Raw genomic sequence first — 18588 nt, forward strand, 5'->3', positions numbered from 1 at the left:
GTGAAATTATAAATGCATAAACAAGGTTTGCAAACAACATTAACTAATCTGCTCTGCAGGTCTCTAGCAGGACTAGAGAAGAGAAAAAAATCACTCACTTAAATTTAACAAACATGTTAAAAAACTGAGATTACACAGTCTGGTTTCAATAATATGTAATCTTCAGGGGAAAGCAGATGGATTTAGGGGTAAATCTATAATTTAAAAGGGTGAATTATTTCAAAATAGTATTTTACCCTAAAACCAAAATATCTTCTCTCACTGTGACTTCAATACATCTAATCAGTAAGCTTGAAAAAAATTCACTCCTTTAATGAATGCATTAAACCAATTCTAAGATAGCCCATACTCCAAGTAGATCTTTCTCAGTCCTGTGCTTCCTGTTCAAAAATTAGATTTTAAGCAGGTAAAACCAGAATCATCTAGCACTTGAAATTTTCCCAGAAATTTTACTTGCATTGAAAAGGAGCCTGGTGCCATGGTGACTGGGCTGTGCTGTCACTGTGATGCCTCATGCATCCAACAGGAAGGCAGGGAATCTTTGAAAGGCTGAGCCACTGGGAGGGATGGAGGAAGGGGCAGAAAGAGAGAGTCAACAGAAAGCAAATGAAGGACACACAAGAAAACCAACGTGAACTTTACCAGGATTTTAAAACCAAGTCACAGATAAGTTTCCTTATCATTACAAAAGGTGGGTTTACTCAGAAATAACAGCAAGCTCTAAACCACTGCTGGTGTAAAAATAGAATATCTCTTTCAGCTGGTTGCCCTATTTCTGGACTTGTCTTTTTTAAACCAGACCCAGTTGTTCTGTATGGCTGTGACCTGGGAGGCCAGAGTTCAGTCAAAGCAGGCATCCCTGTGTGATTGCTCCAGCTCTCCTCGAGTCTCATGCAATTAAAAGCATCAATAGTGACAGGCATTAATGACAAAAGTTAATGCAAGGGCTAATTGAGAGCATCTCCCTCACAGGCCATTTCCCAGCATTAATTGCACGGAAAGCAGCCGTTAATATGTAATTAAATTTCCAGGATGCATGGGCTATCAAACCAGGTAGCTGGAACCCTTCTTCACACCTTTTAACCTCTCATTACCTCTGGAGCCCAAAATAGCCACTGTGCTTGGCAATTCTGTGCTAATACCTTCCCCTACAAAAGCAAACTGGCCGGCACCAAGGACCAATTGTGCAGCAACAAAAGCCAGCTCGGTGAAGCAAGCTGCATTTTCTGAGCTAAACTTGTCAGGGAGATAGCAAACAACACATTACTAACTACCCTTTCAGGGGTAAAGGTATGTAAATGTTTTGCTAACAGCAGTTACCAACCCCTCAGAATTTCTGGGGTCTGAACAACTAATTCTAATATACAACTATATTCCTCTAACAGAAATTAACTGATTTCATTAACAAAACACTGACATTTTAATTCCTTCTGAATCTGATCCCACACTGCACGAGTCAAAATTGATTCCAAGTGAAAATGGCTGCTGTGGGGTTGAGAGAGATGCTTCCACACTGTTTCAGGGAGAACACCAAGATTTTACCAAGATTTTGAGAGACAGGTCCTCATGTATATCACCATTACAATAAAAGGAAATCAGAGGTACATTTTCCCATTTCGGGCACACAGTTTGAGCCACCTCAAGCTTCTGGAACAGTCAGCACTACCCAAATATCAGTCTGAGCATTCGTCAGTAGGAGTGCACTCGCCACAGGGTACTTCTAATGCTTTTGAATAAACTGCAGACAATCACTCATGCCAGCCTCTGATAAGAGCAAAGCCAAAGTGTACTGCTGAGAAAAGGCATCCAATTTATCCCTGAACCCACATAAATACTCCTTATTGACATATCTGTTCCCCTGACAGCAGACTCCTTGGGCTTTTGGGGTTATTTTACACTCAAAATTTATTTGGGTTCTGTAGCAATCTGAAATGAAACCTTTTAGTATTCTGGAACAACAATTGACATGGCAGACTTCCCAACTCCCCTGAACCAGGGATGGACCCTTTGTCTTTCAATTTAAAGTGGAAATTTAAAGTCAGTTTCCAGGAAGGGTCTTAACTCCAAATACTGGCTGCATCTGACTCCATCATTGAGCTGAGGCAAATTCTCATTCATCTAGATGAAGTATCTCAACTATTTTCAAACTGGGCACATTTCTGGTGAGAAAGGGGGAAGAAGGAACTGCTAGCCTAGCATTTGAGTGGACTGTCAATTTTTCAGTTAAAAAAATTGTTAAAGAATTTTCAGCCTTAGAGATTTGCATTTTTCTCGGTTCCAGGTAAATGTTGAGAGTTTTGGTTTTAGAACCTCATATTAATTAGTATTTTAAAAACACCAATGGCCAAAATCTTTTTTGTCCCAATATAATGGAGAAAGAAAAAAAAAAGTTAAGGCTCAGGTCCTTAAAAACTACCGAACCAAAGGGATTTTTTCAGGAATGCTTCAGACACCAATACCACTTCACAATGGAAACTTCAACTGAACTAAGCTGCAGTATTAAAAACACTTAATAAAATCTGTTTTCAAGGGCTCAGCATCCTCATAAAATCAGGTAGTGCACATTATATGTCAAAGCCATTGCTTTAGAAACCTGAGATGATCTCCTTGCTGTGCAGGGAGATTGAGTCACTGGTACAGCAATGAAGAATGAAGTTCACTTGAGCACTGTGTAGGAAGGAGCATCCCTCTGTTTTCTAAAGTCTCCTCTCATGTGAGACAGAGTGAGAGGCAAATGGTTTTGGAGATGGGCTGCCCAAGTCATAAACTGAGATGTGGGCAGACACAACAATTGCTTAAAAAGCTGCTGCAGGAACAGAAAAGAATTAATCAGCTCCCCTTACCCATGCTGAGGACAAACAGAGACAATCAATGTGTTTTGTCAGGACTATTTTGATGAGGTATTGTGTTAGACATCAGGCAAAGAAACCAACCCCAAACTTCCTAGTAACAAAAGTACTAAACTACTGCAATAGGATGATAACAGCAACTCAGAAATCCATAGCACTGGAGCATTCAGAGAGTGCAGACAAAACCAAACAACCAGAGGCTGAGCTGCATTGTGGAATAGGAATGAAATCAATCCAGTTCAGTTCCTTCATTCTAAACTGTGATTTTAAAAATCTTAATCTTTTCACGAAATGGAATTGGAAAAAAAATATTACCATTTTCAGCTTTTCCACTAGCTTCAGCAACCATGAAACATTCTCCCCAGTTATTATTACAGCTTATTTATCTACAGATCTACAGACAAAATGTCTTTTTTTTTTTAACACGGTCCTGCGTTCTTTCTCCATGTGGTTCTTCACATTTCAAAAGTAAACAGAAACACAAATATCTAGACACAGCTGATGGCAGCTGTGTGCAGCCACCTTTTCAGCCAAAGTAATCATTCATACCATTTATTTAATTGGTTCTGAAAACATCATTTTTCATAATTACAGACATATGGACATAATAACTGCCAGTCAAAAAAACCCACTGGTATTACAGTAAGTTCAGATTCTTAAATATAAATACATTTCTAACATCAAATGCAATATTTTGGGCTGCAGACTGAAGAAAGAAAAGATGCAACTTTTGCAGTGGTTTTGTATTCTGGAATTGTGCATTTTAAGTCAATGATTTCTATACACAGCAGATCACCACTGCAGTGGGTTTGCCCTTAACAGTCAAGGTTAAAGTTACTCTCAAGTCTATTTTACTTTCCATAACTCAAATTTCATTACTTTAATCTCAAAATAATGCTTGAGAGAGAAGATATAGCAGGTCTGATGCTTGGAATTTGGAGTTTGCTTGGAATGCTTGGAATTACTGGAGTTGAAAATAACAAAATTTTCAGCACCAAATTGAAGTGCAAAATTTTGAGTTAAGTGTGGAGCCTTAACAGTGACTAAGCACAGAATCCTATGTCTGTAAAAGAAAAAGGCAAAATAATAATGAAAAATGCTTTGTTCTCCCTTTATTTGTAACAAAATATAAGGAGGTATGAGGGGATGAAATGCAGCAGGATATGGGAGGGTAAGAAATAAGTACATGGGTTACTTTGCTTCAGAAGAACTCAGGAAAATCACTGCTTTGCACAGACTTTGGTCATTTCTTGGAAGGTACCCAGCCACTCAACAGATAAATCTGGCCAGTCTAAAGCATGATTCTGCAATGATGTGATTTTCACAGAATTAGCTAGGTTGGAAAAGACCTTTGAGATCACCAAGTCCATTTTGTTGCATTCAATGATGAGTCAAGGAAAAGGACCAGCTCTGATCTCATTCCATTTGTATATTCTGTGACTATTTAGCATGTGGTGAAAAAAGAAAATCACAGTAACCATATTCTAAGTAGAAATACTTTTTTTTTTTTTTTTTTTTTCTGGATGCCCTCTTGTGTTCTTGTGCTTGTCTGGGATGGTTTTGAATACTGCAGTGGCAGAGATGTCACAGCTCCCTCAGGCAGCCTGGGCTCTATGGCAGCTACAGACAAGTGCAGTTGCACTACAAGTTTTTGTATGCAACACTGCCAACTTCTGCCTTACAATTCAATTAGATTCTTGACCTGCTCCTTATCTCTGCAGCAGAGACTCCCAATTATTTTGGCAATAAGTAACCTAAGGACTACTCTGGCATATGCAAATCTTCACTATCTGATCTGAAGAAGTTGTCAATCAACTGCTCCAGAAAATAATGCTCCTGTCATCAGCTAGAGCTTCTAAATAAATAGACATCTGAGAGAGTTTTACTCGTGCAGCTTCTGTAATATGTAGCTTTACAAGTTTAATTGGAATTGGAATTTACTCCATATTTACTCCGACAAAAACAGTCATTGACAAAACAATAGCAGCAATCCTCCCAGCCAAACTGGGTCTATTCTTCCCTAACTTCTCATATTGGGTCAAATTTCAATGGAGAATGGAATTTGCAAAGAACTAATAAAGCATCCCCATTGGAATTTAAAGGACAAGGCTATAGAAAGATATAAGGGAGTCCTTACTATTTTTAATAAGGCATATAAGGGAGATATATTTTTAAATTCTTTTCATGATCACTTTTATAATAATGTTAATGTCTTATTGATGTGATCATGAGTGGGCGATTTAGTGACATTTCTATCAAGGTAGAAAGAACTGTACTAAAGAATGAGCCGCCAGGTCTGTGGTTCTCTGAATGTGCAAGAATGTCAGTCTCAGTCACTTTAGCTCTACTCACTCCTATCCTGCCATGCAGGACACCCAGCTTCAGCCACTGCCATCTGTCATCTCAGAGAAATGAGTTTTAAAATTTCGTTATATCCTCTGCCATTGATACCTGTCCCTGTCCTTTCTCTTTCCACTGAATATTCCCCGTGGGGCAGGATCTCAAGGGACAATTCCAGAACCACAAAAAGTGGCTGAAGCACAGCCTTTGTTACAGCAGGTGCCCTCCACAGCACAAAATCTTTTTCTTCTCCTACCCAACCATTTTCCACTTGAAGTCTGTTGCACCTCAAATACACTTACAATTCTGGTTGGTTTCTAAGAGACCTGAATGAACCCTGGATAGACATCCTAAACACAGCTGATTATCCAGAATGATGCGCTTCCCTATGGCCACTGCCCAGCAGTACCAAAGATTATTTCTCCTGATGAATTTAGGGCCACAGAGAGTTCAGATTAAATACTCTTGTGGATATACCTCATGCTGTTCACTCACAGGCTGAAGGAAAAGTCTCCTTATACTCTACAGCAGCACACGGCTCACAGGTATTTACTGTTCATGCCATTATGCAGAGTTATATGTGGAAATTAATGGGGTTAAAAGAAGGTTGCCACATTGGTTCAAATTTTCAGGAGAAAAGAAACCCAAAGTATGATTTTGCCTGCAATCAGTCTAAGGAAACATTTCCCAAGCTCTTGGATATGGGCTGTGGTTCTGCTTCACTATGAATCAGAGTCCAGTAAATCCCTAGTACCTTTAGCAGTCAGAAGTACATATATAATTAAATAAAATGAAAAAAAAATCTGAAGAACTCATATCTCACTCTCACAGGACCACCCTTATCCAATAAGACAGAATAAAAAACCCCCAATCATTTTGTACTCTGCAGAGGGAAACACAGGCAGAACACCTAATGGACATTTAAGTGGTACAATCATTTGTATTATCCTTCATTCAATTTTCTAATCAAGAATGTATACCTATGTCACCTCTTTCACCTTTTGCTGTAATTCTTTTCCTAGCTTTCTGGAGGAATTTTGTGCCAATTAGTCAGGATTAAAATCATCCACACACAGTCATATTGCAGGAATATAAAATATGAAATGCCATGACCCTTTTTAGACACAGATAAACTTGGCAAATATTCAGAGCATCTGAGCATATCTTGACACAAAGGTAGTAGTACAAATGATTTAATAAAGGCCATTCAAAAGCCCATAAAAGCCTTCCAGATTTAGCAATAAGTTAGCCAACAATGAGAGCCTAAACATTTCATCCACTTTTCTAGTGACACTAAAGTATCTACAGCCCTCACCAAGTTCTGTGAAGCTGTCCTCTATTAGCTTCCTAAGAAAATATGTGTATAAACAAACTAATGCATTCAAGGGGTGTGAGTGTAATGAAATGATTAAGCCATACTTTGGAGACTTATAGTGATTAGAAACTAGCTTTGTTTGCCCAGAGAAATCTTTGCCATTTAGTGCAAGTAACCCACTCCAACAGTTTCATTTTTCCTCCTGAAAATCATTTTGGGAATCCCCAGGAGGGGTTCTGTCTCTAGCACCAATCTCTGATCTGCAGAAACAGGTCATGAGATTATAAACCAGAGACTCAGAAATTATCCCATCCTTGTTGTGTTAGGAGTATCCAAGAAATGTTTCTCCCCCCAACAAAATTGTGGCTTCAAACACCTTTTCCTATCTTTTTCTCCCTCTGATGCCAGAATTACCGCCCTTGCCCTTGGTTTCCCACTCCCAGCTACACAGCCTATAAAATTGCTGCAAGGAGCCGAGTGCTGCTTTTCGCACAGCCACAGACAGAGCACATTCTGCACAGAGCATCCGCGCCGGCCTCCCGAGGAGACAGAGGACCATGTAATCGCCGAGATGCCCAGGAGCTCCTCCGAGCACGGACTACAGAGCAGACCCGAGCGGGGAGGAGGCTCTATAACCGGGGAGTGCATCACAGATTGAGAAGTAACTTTGGGCAGCGCGTTGCGGGGCCGGGCAGCAGCAGGCGGGGAAGGAAGGGAGCCGCGGGCTCATGGTACATTCCTGCCTGGCTGTGCTCCCTGCCGCTCCTCCTGCCGCTGGCTCCCCGTGCCGTGCCGTGCCGTGCCGTGCCGTGCCCGCAGGATGGGGCGCGCTCGCCGCCCGGCCAGCCCGCGGCGGTCACACAGCGCAGCCGGCCCGCAGCCCGTGCGAGCAGCCAGCCCGCTCTGCCGCTTAGGATGACTCGCTGCAATCTGCCGCTAGCTCCTCTGTTGCTGATAGCGGACGGAGAACAACCAAAAAGCTACGCTGCACTAGACCAAGGTAAGAGAATTAAGAGTGATTTTTACCCCGCGGCCAGCCGAGGCTGTGTAGGAAAGCTGGCACACGGTGAGTGTCTGAACACCTGGCATTACATGCCATCAGTGTGTCTTTCTGGGGTTAACCCTGCGTGCACCACCCAGCCACCCCCGGGGGGATGGAGGCAGGTCAAAACACAGCCTAGTGCCTGCATTTTCCCCCCTTAATGCAACTTTTGAGGCTGCACTACCGCCTGCTCCCGTGGATGCGAGAGGCTTCCCAATATTGCTGAATGATGAGGCTTTTGTGCTGTGCTGCTGGGAATGGAGCGTACCCGGCGTCTGTCATGGACTCCGGGCGGATTCATTCCCACAGCAGTTGTTTCATCACTTTAACGAGTTGAGATTCCACAGCCCACAGAAACGCTTCCCTGTCATTGCCCCTCTCTCTGAGGGCTTCTCAGACAGATGTGATCCATTTGGGGGCTTTTCAAAAGTAGTGCTCGCTGAAAACACCAGGGCAAGTCTGCTGGAGCACAGGCAGTGCTGCACTACATATTCTGTCTGCATTCCTCTCTGCTGTGAATCAAAAATTCAGCCTTGCAGGAGGGTTTTTGCAAGGACAGTAAATGTCTCTGGCACAACAATTTAAAGTAAAGGGAGAAGCTGTTTCTCCCTGTTCTGAAATCCTGGCTAAATACACTCCTTCCATTTTCCGAGGAGGTACAGTATTTCTAGCAGAGTTATCTAAGCAGGTTTCTGCTGGGGCTGATTGACAGTTTTTAGTTGTGATTTTAATGGAAATCTTTCACTGAATGTCTACAGCTTCATTTCTGTCAATCCAATGCTTTTTAGCAAATGGCTTTCTTTGGAGGGTGACACCTTTAAAATTAGCCCAGGATCATATTTTTCTATACTATAAACAAGAGTATCAGACCAGCCAGTGCACATTGCAGAATCCCAGAATCTCACCTTTGGATTTTAATGGTATAACTGCAGTGGAAGACATTTGGTTTGCTTGTATTACAGGTTTTCTGTACTGTGGAAAGAGTCACAATTGCAACTGAATTTATCTGTTTCCTATACATGATTATGGTGTCTCTCTGCAATATCCTACATGTCCTATTTGTTCAGACCTTCTGTGTACTGGCAATAGGTTTATCAGGAGTTGACTTTTAAACCCTTTTTTAAAAACTGCCCTGACATTACTGCCATGAAAAGGACTCTGTGCTCAGGGAAGATGATGCATCCCACGTTGATCCCACCCATGGAGGTGACCAAACAGGTACCAGCAATTAACCAAAAAAACACCACTCAGCATCCCAGCAGCCACCAAGACCCACAAGCCATTGACCCAGCATGAATATTTTTGGAATGAACTCAAACATGGCACCAATAAACACTCCCCTTAGCTACTACCCTCTCCATGCACTCCTTAAAATAGATTAGGAGAAAAAATGTTCTTGTTTCAGAGAATTTTCAGGAATTTAAAACAGAGCTTTGGGAAGAGGTAGGACGTCAATATCTTGATGTGTCAGCATGGATTCTACATCATTTTCCATCAGAATATGGTACAATTTTCCACTTGTAAAAGTGGAAAGCACTTACCAACATTATGTTTTAAGATTATTTCTAGTCATTTAGAGAAGTGCAGAGACGTTGATACTTTTTTAAAAATTTACTTCTTTTCCCTAGCATTTCAATATGGTGCCTGACTGCAAGGGTATGAGATTATTTCTAGGGAAAGTAATTCTAAAGTACAATTCAGACAACAGATCATTGTGATTCCATTAAAAGTTGATAATATTAATGTAACTTATTTTTAAATTAGCACGTAGTTATTGTATTCCATCTCTTAGCCACTTGCTAGTGAAGCACATATCATAGTCTCTGGAGTCTGAGCAGCTATTTTTGAGCCTGTCTGGCTAATGTCTGGAATACAAAATTACCCTGTTCACAATTTGGCTTTTCTGTGTTATTTTCCTTTCTTCTGAGACATCAGTACATTATCAATTCTCATCTGGGTGGCTCCTTTCAGGTGGAATCTTAGTCCATTTAAATGCAGACAATTTACTGTGATAACAGTTTATTGTAACTTAGCAACAAGAGCTAAAAAAATCAAGTTACAGCCATAACACATGCAAGCCTTGTATTGTGCTGCCCTGTACTCAGCAAATTAAACCCTTGAGATAAATGACATTCTAGACCAGTCAGTTTAATATCATTAGCTGGACTGGCCAGTTGCTCTAATTACAGAAGTCAAAGAGCGCAGGAAGCAGCTGCAAAGTCAGCACATGTGCAGGGAGCTGCTTGTAAAGCAGAAACACATGCTTTAGCTTGAGCCTTTTTGTTGCAAGATGAATTATTAAGGAAAGGTATGGCATTTAGTATCACTGACAGAAAAATGGTCTGGCTGGGGTCCAGGTGGCAAGACTGGTATGAGGGGCATGGGGTTATCACTGGTCTCTCTGTGAAGCTTCATTGCTGGCAAAATATCTTCACCAAAATAAACAAACAAACACTTCAATACTATTCCTCTGTGATCAGACTCTTGGGTCATTCATTACTGGTGAGCTGGAAGGACAGCACTAGGAAAATCAGCACAATGTTGATAGGTACTGTCCTACCTATTTTACTGAAAATAGAGAATCCACTGTCAGTCAAACATGTTCAGGGAGCAATAAGATGCAGAACTGGTGCCCTGGAACTGGGTGAAAAGAAAAAACATCCCTAAGACAGACACCTGCTCAACTCTGGAGCTCTGCTTGAATCTAGAAGATTAAAGCAGCCACAAGCAGCTGAAAGTAGAGTCAGGCAGCTGCTCTGATGGGTGGCCAGGGATCCCCTCAGCTCAGAGTTTTACATCCCTCTTGGCATTTCGCCTCCAGAAACCGAATTCAGGGGAGGCAGGAGTTTTGCTGTGGTTAGTTAGGTGGATTCAGGCTTGTAACTGATTTCATTTACAAAAGAAAAACTTTCAGCCAAGTTCTTCCCCTCAAAAATCAGCTTGAATAGAAGGTTCTTCAGTTGTGGGATACTGCTGTATGTTTCATTTGAACATAAAGCTCCACCCAGAATGAAGAGCTCTAAACAAATCAACAAGATTTTACACATTAGGAACAAGCTCTTGCTAACAACCTCTAGAAAGGTTTCAAACCCATCCCAACTACTTGATAAAGCATATTCTACACAGACATCTGCAAAAATGGATTAAGTTTCGTCTCCTTTGAAACAACCATACTTAGCCACTTTCATAGCTCTCTATTAATGTCACAGGAGCTCCAGCATCTGTAGATCTATTCCCTGCACCCTGAATAGAGTTAAACCTATTAAATCCTCCCCACTGCACAGTACTTTGTTGTAAGGTAAGGCAACTGCACCTACAAGTGACATTTCAAAAGTTTTTTTGTTTTTCTTTTGGTTGGGTTTTTTTTGTTTTTTAAAGTTTTTTATTTGACTAGGTTGGAAGAGACCTTAAAGATCATCGAGTCCAACCCATGCCCTAATACCTCAACCAAACCATGGCACTGAGTGCCACATCCAGTCCTTTCTTAAACACATCCAGGGATGGTGACCCCACCACCATAATTAACCATGATTAAGATGGTATTTCAAGCCCTATTTTTAGAATAGAAAACACTTTGCACACTTGTTACATTGCTTTCCACAACCTTCTTGTAACATGCTCTCATCAGTTGAGATCAAATCTAATCTCAGTCTAAGACTAAGGATGTTTATAGGGGTTAAATTAAGGCATGTACGTGATGCAAAACAGGCATCCAACCCTCATGTTTAGGCATTACCTCCTGAGGAGAGCATTTTTCTTTAAGTAAAGAAGTCTTAGAATTATAAGATAATAGAATATTGTGAATTGGAAGGGACCCATCAGGATCATGGAGCCCAACTCCATGGGGTTGGGGATGCACAGCAGCATCCCCAGAGTCACACCCCAAGTGCCTGAGAGTTGTGCAAACGCTTCTTGGTCTCAGCCAGCCCTGGAGCTGTGCCCACTGCCCTGGGGAGCCTCTTCCAGTGCCCAGCCACCCTCTGGGTGAAATACTCTCTCCTGACATCTTTCAGACACTCTGTGAGTTAGTGATGAATGTACTTGGTAGATAAGAACTATTCTTTCTTTACCTTCAATTCTTGCATTTTCCAACAAACTTTACCACACTCTTTTAGCATTTTCAGTCCAATAGAACTGGACCTTTGACCACCTACACTGGTGAAGGGTGCATCCAACTAAAACATAAATGAGTAATGTAACAAATGTGTAGTGTTATCTCAGTATATATACATGGAAATAGTGTCAGAATCTAATATAGATACAATAAAAACAATATTGTGTTCATCACAAAGTAACTTTTCCCATACTCAAGCTTTGTGAAATAATCTGGATTTTTGAAAACTGAAGTCTTTAAAATCTGAACCAACAGGAAAATAACTTTTTTCTTCTCTTTCATTTCATTACCATGTGAAAAGTCTTTTCACTCAATATCAGCTTGCTTGTTTGTATTCCTTTGTAATTCAAATCCCCAAAATTATGAGGAAGCTAAGTATGCTGGACATAAATTCTCCAGGTTTTGAGGCAATCTCATTACTGAGTTGTTGGCTAGTTTAGGAATGTTGTGTTAAAGACAATCTGTGTGAATAACCTGACTGTCCAATGGGACACACCTCTGAGAGCAGGGTACACTCTAGAGCAGTTCTCCTGGATGACACTTCTGGAATGCATGTTAGACAATCTGAATTTTCAGTTATACTCAGCACAGTCTGTGTGGCTTTTCCTTCCTATTTCTCCTCATGACTTTCCCAACCTTTTCACGTTGATGGTGTGTATTTCAGAAAAGTGTTCTTATTCCTTGGGGCACCAGCAATGTTGGGTAACATTTAGTGAAACATGCATCATCCAAGTGATCTGTAGGTTATGCAGAGGACAATGGCAGGATCCACACAGTGAAGCAACCAGAGTAAAAGTCAAGTAAATTGTTCATTTATAAGGAACTTGGAGCCTGGAGCCACATGATACTCAAAATCATGTAACAAATGATTTTTTGTGTTGCAAAGATACTGAAGGTTTATGGGACAAGATCAATGCATCAAGATGTACAAGAATCACAGAGTCACAGAATTTCTAGGTTGGAAGAGACCTTTAAGATCATCGAGTCCAACCCAAGAGCACAAAGTGTGTGGTGGTGACAGAAAATGAGATACATAACTCTCTGTTAAAGACTTTTTTCCAACTTTTGCAATGAAAATACTCAATTTTTTCCTAAGTTTCAAACTTTACAGATTCTGTCATGAAACTCAAAACACTCAAAAATTCTAAGAAACTGTGTGCTGCATACACATACATACATGTGTGACACCATAAAGTTCCAGAAACTAAAGAAGCCAAAACCTACTGTCAAAACAGAAATACAGCCACAGCTTTACTAATCACTTTTGAGGCAAGGTTCTAGGAAAATAATAAATTTAAATAGGCATCCTCACATAAATAGAAAAGAACATGGAATCTTTGAGCTGAGTAGCCTTTCTTCAGTTCCCAAACACCTACAAACTCTGCCTTCCTCACAACTTTACAGTCACTACTGTGTCATGCCTAATACACTGAATATATAATAAACAAGAAAGTATCCCATAAAAACTGCAGGACACGGTTCAGGTCATGAAACACACAGGTCCTGCCACGCCAGGACACATTCAGGGGACACTTGGGGACACCACTGGGGTGTGTGCAGCAGAATGATGCCCTGCCCTGCCAGGAGCCACCTGGAACTGTGCATATCCCATCTACTGCTCTTGGAGAGCAAAACAGAACAGAAGTGGGCCAGGACAGAACTAAAATAGACAACCCCCATGTTACCAGGAGCTGCAGAAAGCACCTACCATGTCACAGTTGTTAACTTCTTTATAGCTGGGGACTGATTTGAGAGGAAGGGACCAATACAGAAAGCCCCACACTTCTAACAAAGCCAAATATTGCTACAGCTACTTTCTTCAGGAGGGAAGTGAAAGAAAGAGTTAATTGAGCTTGCTGTCTGTGGTGTGAAATATTAACCTGACATTGGTGTTTATCCCATGTGAAACAGCTTTAATGATTTTATTTAAGCCTTTACATTTCTCTCATTGTTTTGCTCACTGTCCTCTGTTGCCACTAGTATTATTACACTTTCAGTAGTAGTAATAAAACAATTACTGAGCCTCTCTGCTGTTTAATGGGTTTGAAACCTCAGGAGATGTAAATAACTAAGTTGGATTTTTGTGCTTGCAAGGAAGTTTGGTATTTGATGGGGGAGAAAAAAGAAAATAAAAACAAAACTAGCAGAAAGATCCATAAATATTAAAGTCAAATGGGACCATTGAATGAGTCTGGCTTCCAGCATACCACAGCAACCCTGTCATTTCATCCAATTTTACCTGTGTCAAACCTAGTATCTTACATACCTAAGTCCATTATTATAAAAATAGTTTCAGATCTCAAAAATGATAATACAAGCTGCAAGTACAGAACCTTACAGCTGCTGATCACAACAGAGTGGGATCATTCCTAGCTCTTCACACCAACTAACCTAAAGCCACTACCTTGCAGCACATTCATCCTGTCTGAACGTGGCAATTTAATCTTAAAATGCATTTCTCAAAGAAATCTGAGAGAAACTTTAAAAAGAAAGGGAAACTGGTTAGAAGACCTGAGCTAGAATTCAACAGAATTGACAGGTGCTTCTACCACTTGTTATTAAGAAAAACCCCAAAATTTATAATTTCAGAAGTCTCAGGAAAATTGCAGTCACATCACACTACTAATTTTGGGAGTTTCCTGCCTGAATAATGTTCTTTTTCCTGAGCATTGTTTCTTGGATAACCTAATGGGGAAAGAGGCATAACTGCTAGGTTTAACATTAATCAAAAGATTATTATGAGTGCTGCACCTCTAAGGGTAAATGTAAATGTTAATTCTGTGCAATCTCTTGAAAAGAGAATGTATAAAGTTATCTGGAGCCAAATGCATACATAACATATAGGATTTTAAAAATTGAAGGATGTCTTTTACACAGTAGGAAAGAGCAGGACAAAGAGAGACAACTCTGTACAGGATTATAGTGGGATTTACAGAGGAAACTCCTCAGTTTCCTCAGCACTCACTACAGCTGCCTGAAAAATCTCTTTGCAGGATTGCTTCTGCTCATGAATAAAGTGAACACAGCTGGGGCAAGAAAGGGAGCAACAGGGCACACATGGAAATGAGGGACAGAAGGGAGAGGGAAAAAGAAAAGAAACAGGTGTTTTCTCCATCATTACTCGCAGCACTTCTGACATTTATAGTGGATTTAGAGACAAATCAATAAAGGAATAAGGATTAAGATACAAATGAATGCAAAAGAAAACAAATACAAAATACTGAATCGTTAAGGTTGGAAAGACCTGCAAGATCATCAAGTGCAACCTTTGGCCAAACATGACCTTGTCAAATAAATATGCCACTAAGTGCCACATTCGGTCATTTCTTGAACATTTCCAGGGATAGTGGCTCTACCACCCCCTGGGCAGCCCATTCCAGTGCCTGACCACCCTCTCAGTGAGTGAAGAAATTCTTCCTGATGTCCCACTTGCCCTGGTGTAGCTTGAGAACATTCCCCCTCATCCTGTCCCTGGTTGTCTGGCAGAAGAGACTGGTCCCCTGGCCCCAGCCTCCTTCTAGGCAGTTGTGCAGAGTGATGAGATCTCTGCTTTTCTCCAGGCTAAACACCCCCAGCTCCCTCAGCTGCTCCTCACAGCACTCGTGCTCCAGACTCGTCACCATCTCCCCTCCCCTTCTCTGGACACATCCTAGCACCTCAATGTCCTTCTTGTACAGAGAGGCCCAGAACTGGACACCAATGGAATGAGGCAAAGTTCCAAAGACAACATTTAGGTGATGCAACAGAGGTCCCCTCCCCAAAAGCCGGGTCCATTACTGTGGGCAGGAACTGGAACATGTGTCCTTAGATCTAATCCCTCTGCCAAGGCAAGTGCCCCTTCAGCTGCCAGTCCTGGTGCAATGGGAGCAGGGACAATGCCTGCTGGAGCTGAGCTGGGGCAGGGATGGGGGCTGATGCTGTGGGAGCCCAGATACCACAGCAAAACATGCTTGTCACTCTGGCTTCTCTTTATGGCACACTACAAAATCAATTCAACACCTTTCATCTCCTGTCAATCACATTCTGAAGCACTGCAGGACAAATGGATTTTCTCTGTGACAGTGGGATGGGGATCATGAATTCTGATCCTTCTGCTGGGTAGCTCAGTACCCATAAATTGTCAGGACAGCAGAAAGCACGCAGCATTTTGGTCTCCCCCTGCCAGTGCACAAGGGTGTCCATCCAGAAGGAGCAGATTACAGCTCTGCACTGCAGCAGCACAGAACTGGAGTCTGCTGAAGAAAGAAATACTGCAGAGAAGAAACGTGGGTGCCAGGATAGCACTAGTATAAAAGTGGAAAGCTGTAGAGCTAAGTGGGGATTTGATTTTCACCTGTTGTGACTCAGTGCCAGGCTAAATCATTACAACCTCTTTTCACTGAACATCTTAGATTGCCAGAGCCAAGCTTCCTATGCCAGTTAACCTGCTGGGGATGAGAACTTCTGTGATACTAGCTGAGCACTTCAAGTAAGGAAAACCAGAAGAAAAATCAACAGAAAAGCAACCCAATATGTATTCTTTAATCTATCATCAACATACAGTCACTAAATAACAACATTGTTCTTATCTTCAGAGCTGTACTGTTAATTCACAGTGATTAATATCCCATTTGTATCACCTCTTGATATGTTTTGACAGCCAGAAAAATCACCCTTCTGCCTGAACTTAGGAAACAATTTATTTTCTGAGGTGAAAATGTAAACACAAGGCATAGCAGAAATAACCCAGTCATCCTTTGGTAAATATGAAAGTTATTGTTACATACACATACCCCTCATTAGGAAACCTACAATCATACATGTTTGTGAGTACTAAACTGCTTAGAAAGTACAGCCTAACATTGCTAAAATGTTATTACTGTTATGGCAGCACAAGTGAGGCAGGCACAGAAGAATTAACCAAACTTTTTCAAATCACAGATGGTATGGGAATTGTCCCAGAAATAGGGCAGAAGCAGCAAAGAAATTAAGTTTAAGGTCCCCACTCTGGAATATAGACTGATGTCCTGTAAGTGGTACCTTCTGCAGTGAGTCTTGTGTAATTCTGTGTTAGTAAATGCTGCGCTTTCCTCACCCACCCCTCAGCTCTGCTCACTGCCCAGCTCTGACTCCAAAGTGCCAGCTCTCACCTCTGTGAGTACAAATAACCAAATGTCTCCAACAGGCCAGGCAGCAGCTGACTCCAGGCTTTTAAAGGTCAATAATTTCTTCTTAAAAATCAATATATTTGTAACTGGTGTAAAAGCCTGCAGCCTAAAAATGTGCTTAAATGGACAATCCAACAGGGCTTTTTTCCAAGCCACATGAATTTTAACAATGCTCACACTTGTCAGTTTCCAGATTGTCAGAAGGCTTTTTATAAGGGATAGGGAATTCTGAAGAATAATTCTGCTCCTTTCCAGGAAACCTCCACTTCATCATCCCCTATTCACAGTTTATCACAGACAATGGTTACTATTCAGCTGTGATGACTCAGGTACATTGGAACAGGAGAAGTGTGGAAGCAATAACCCAACAATGGCATTTGGCTGTGTCAAAGGGAAGGGGGCACAGTGTGTTTAGCTTCCCTGAAAGGAGCACTTTCCTTTAGCTCCCTCTGTTCTCCAGCCATCTCTGTAAGAGTCATCACTGCTTCAAAAAAAGGGAGGGATTGTCTGTAGTCCAAGAGAAATGGTTCAACCTAGCATCCTCCCCTCACTTGTATTGTATTGCTTGTGCAATAAATATCTAAGTGAGTGGAATCACTTGCTCTTCTAGAAACTATTTGTTTGGTAAGCTATAATACATTTAATTTATTATTTATAGACCTAAGCTTTTACATCATACTGAGCCATATCAAGCAGACTTGAATACTAGTGCTTGAAATATATTGAGAAATGTATTGGGTTGAAAAGAATTCAGATAATTTGATTTCCCTTTGTGCCCCATCTTTTACTGCATCCACAAGCAGCAATAAATCAGAATACCTGACACCTAAAGAAAGCCTTGAGAGAAAGGTTACAGCAGGGTAGAGCTCATGCAAGCAACAAGTGCCTACATGAAAATAGCTCTAAGTGTTACCTTGGTCAAGATTTTTAGACTCCAAGACAAGCCTCATAATTCCCTTGTAAGAGGGGCACAAAGAAAACAGGCTATGGAGTAACACAGGACCCACAGGAACTCAGTTTCCTAAAATTAGGTCAGCACTGGTCTAAAATTAGATTCAGTGTTCTGCTGACCGAACTGAAAAGAGGAGGAGTAATTTTTAATCACAAATTCTTGAGGGTAATGATCTATCTTGCTGGAAGTCACCAAGTACAGGCCACAAACTCGCACAGTGGTCAGCTCCTTCCTCTTCCCAACACTGCTGCAACTCATTGGAAGCCTGAACACAACCAAAACTTATAAATTAACAATGAGGGACAAATTGTTTCAAGTCAAACATGCAGCCCTATTTAGGGCTGATTACACTTCATAGTTACAAGACATTCAGTATAAGACTTATTTATCTACTATAATTGATTCCTCAATTAAATTGTCTGATGAAATTGCTTTTGTTGGGGGGCAAGGGGGGCTGTGAAACTAAAAAGAGAAAAAAGAACAACATATGAAACCAAAGCATACTTCAATTCAAATCACCCAAACATTACAAATAAATTAGTGGAGATTTTAATTATAAAAAAGTATGAAGTAGCAACCTTGGAACACACACTGAACAATGATCTTGAACAATAACAGCCTAAAATTCATTCTAACCATCTCTTGTCTTACAATGCAGCAAATCTGAGGTTTAGAAATTAAACTCTGGGGAGAAGCAAATGCTGCATTCTAGTAATGAACAAACTGACCTTGTACTACAGAATCACCTGAGCAAAACACCTAGACTCGAGCAAGAAAGAAGGCAACACAAAAAACAATGGCCACTTCCACCTTACCAGTATTGCAGGAC

The 18588-nt window shown here is 41.0% G+C and overlaps 1 protein-coding gene across 2 annotated transcripts in view; it reads left to right on the forward strand.

Annotated features, from left to right (window-relative positions):
* The first annotated feature begins 7158 nt into the window (after positions 1-7158).
* RASGEF1A (RasGEF domain family member 1A) overlaps positions 7159-18588 on the forward strand; it is a 147250-nt gene continuing 135820 nt past the window's right edge. For both annotated transcript variants that reach the window (XM_058810145.1, XM_058810147.1), the window contains exon 1: positions 7159-7504. The gene's annotated coding sequence lies outside the window, so the exon portion shown is untranslated. The remainder of the gene's footprint in view (positions 7505-18588) is intronic.

Source organism: Ammospiza caudacuta, chromosome 9, assembly GCF_027887145.1.
Source record: "Ammospiza caudacuta isolate bAmmCau1 chromosome 9, bAmmCau1.pri, whole genome shotgun sequence".
Classification (NCBI taxonomy): Eukaryota; Metazoa; Chordata; class Aves; order Passeriformes; family Passerellidae; genus Ammospiza; species Ammospiza caudacuta.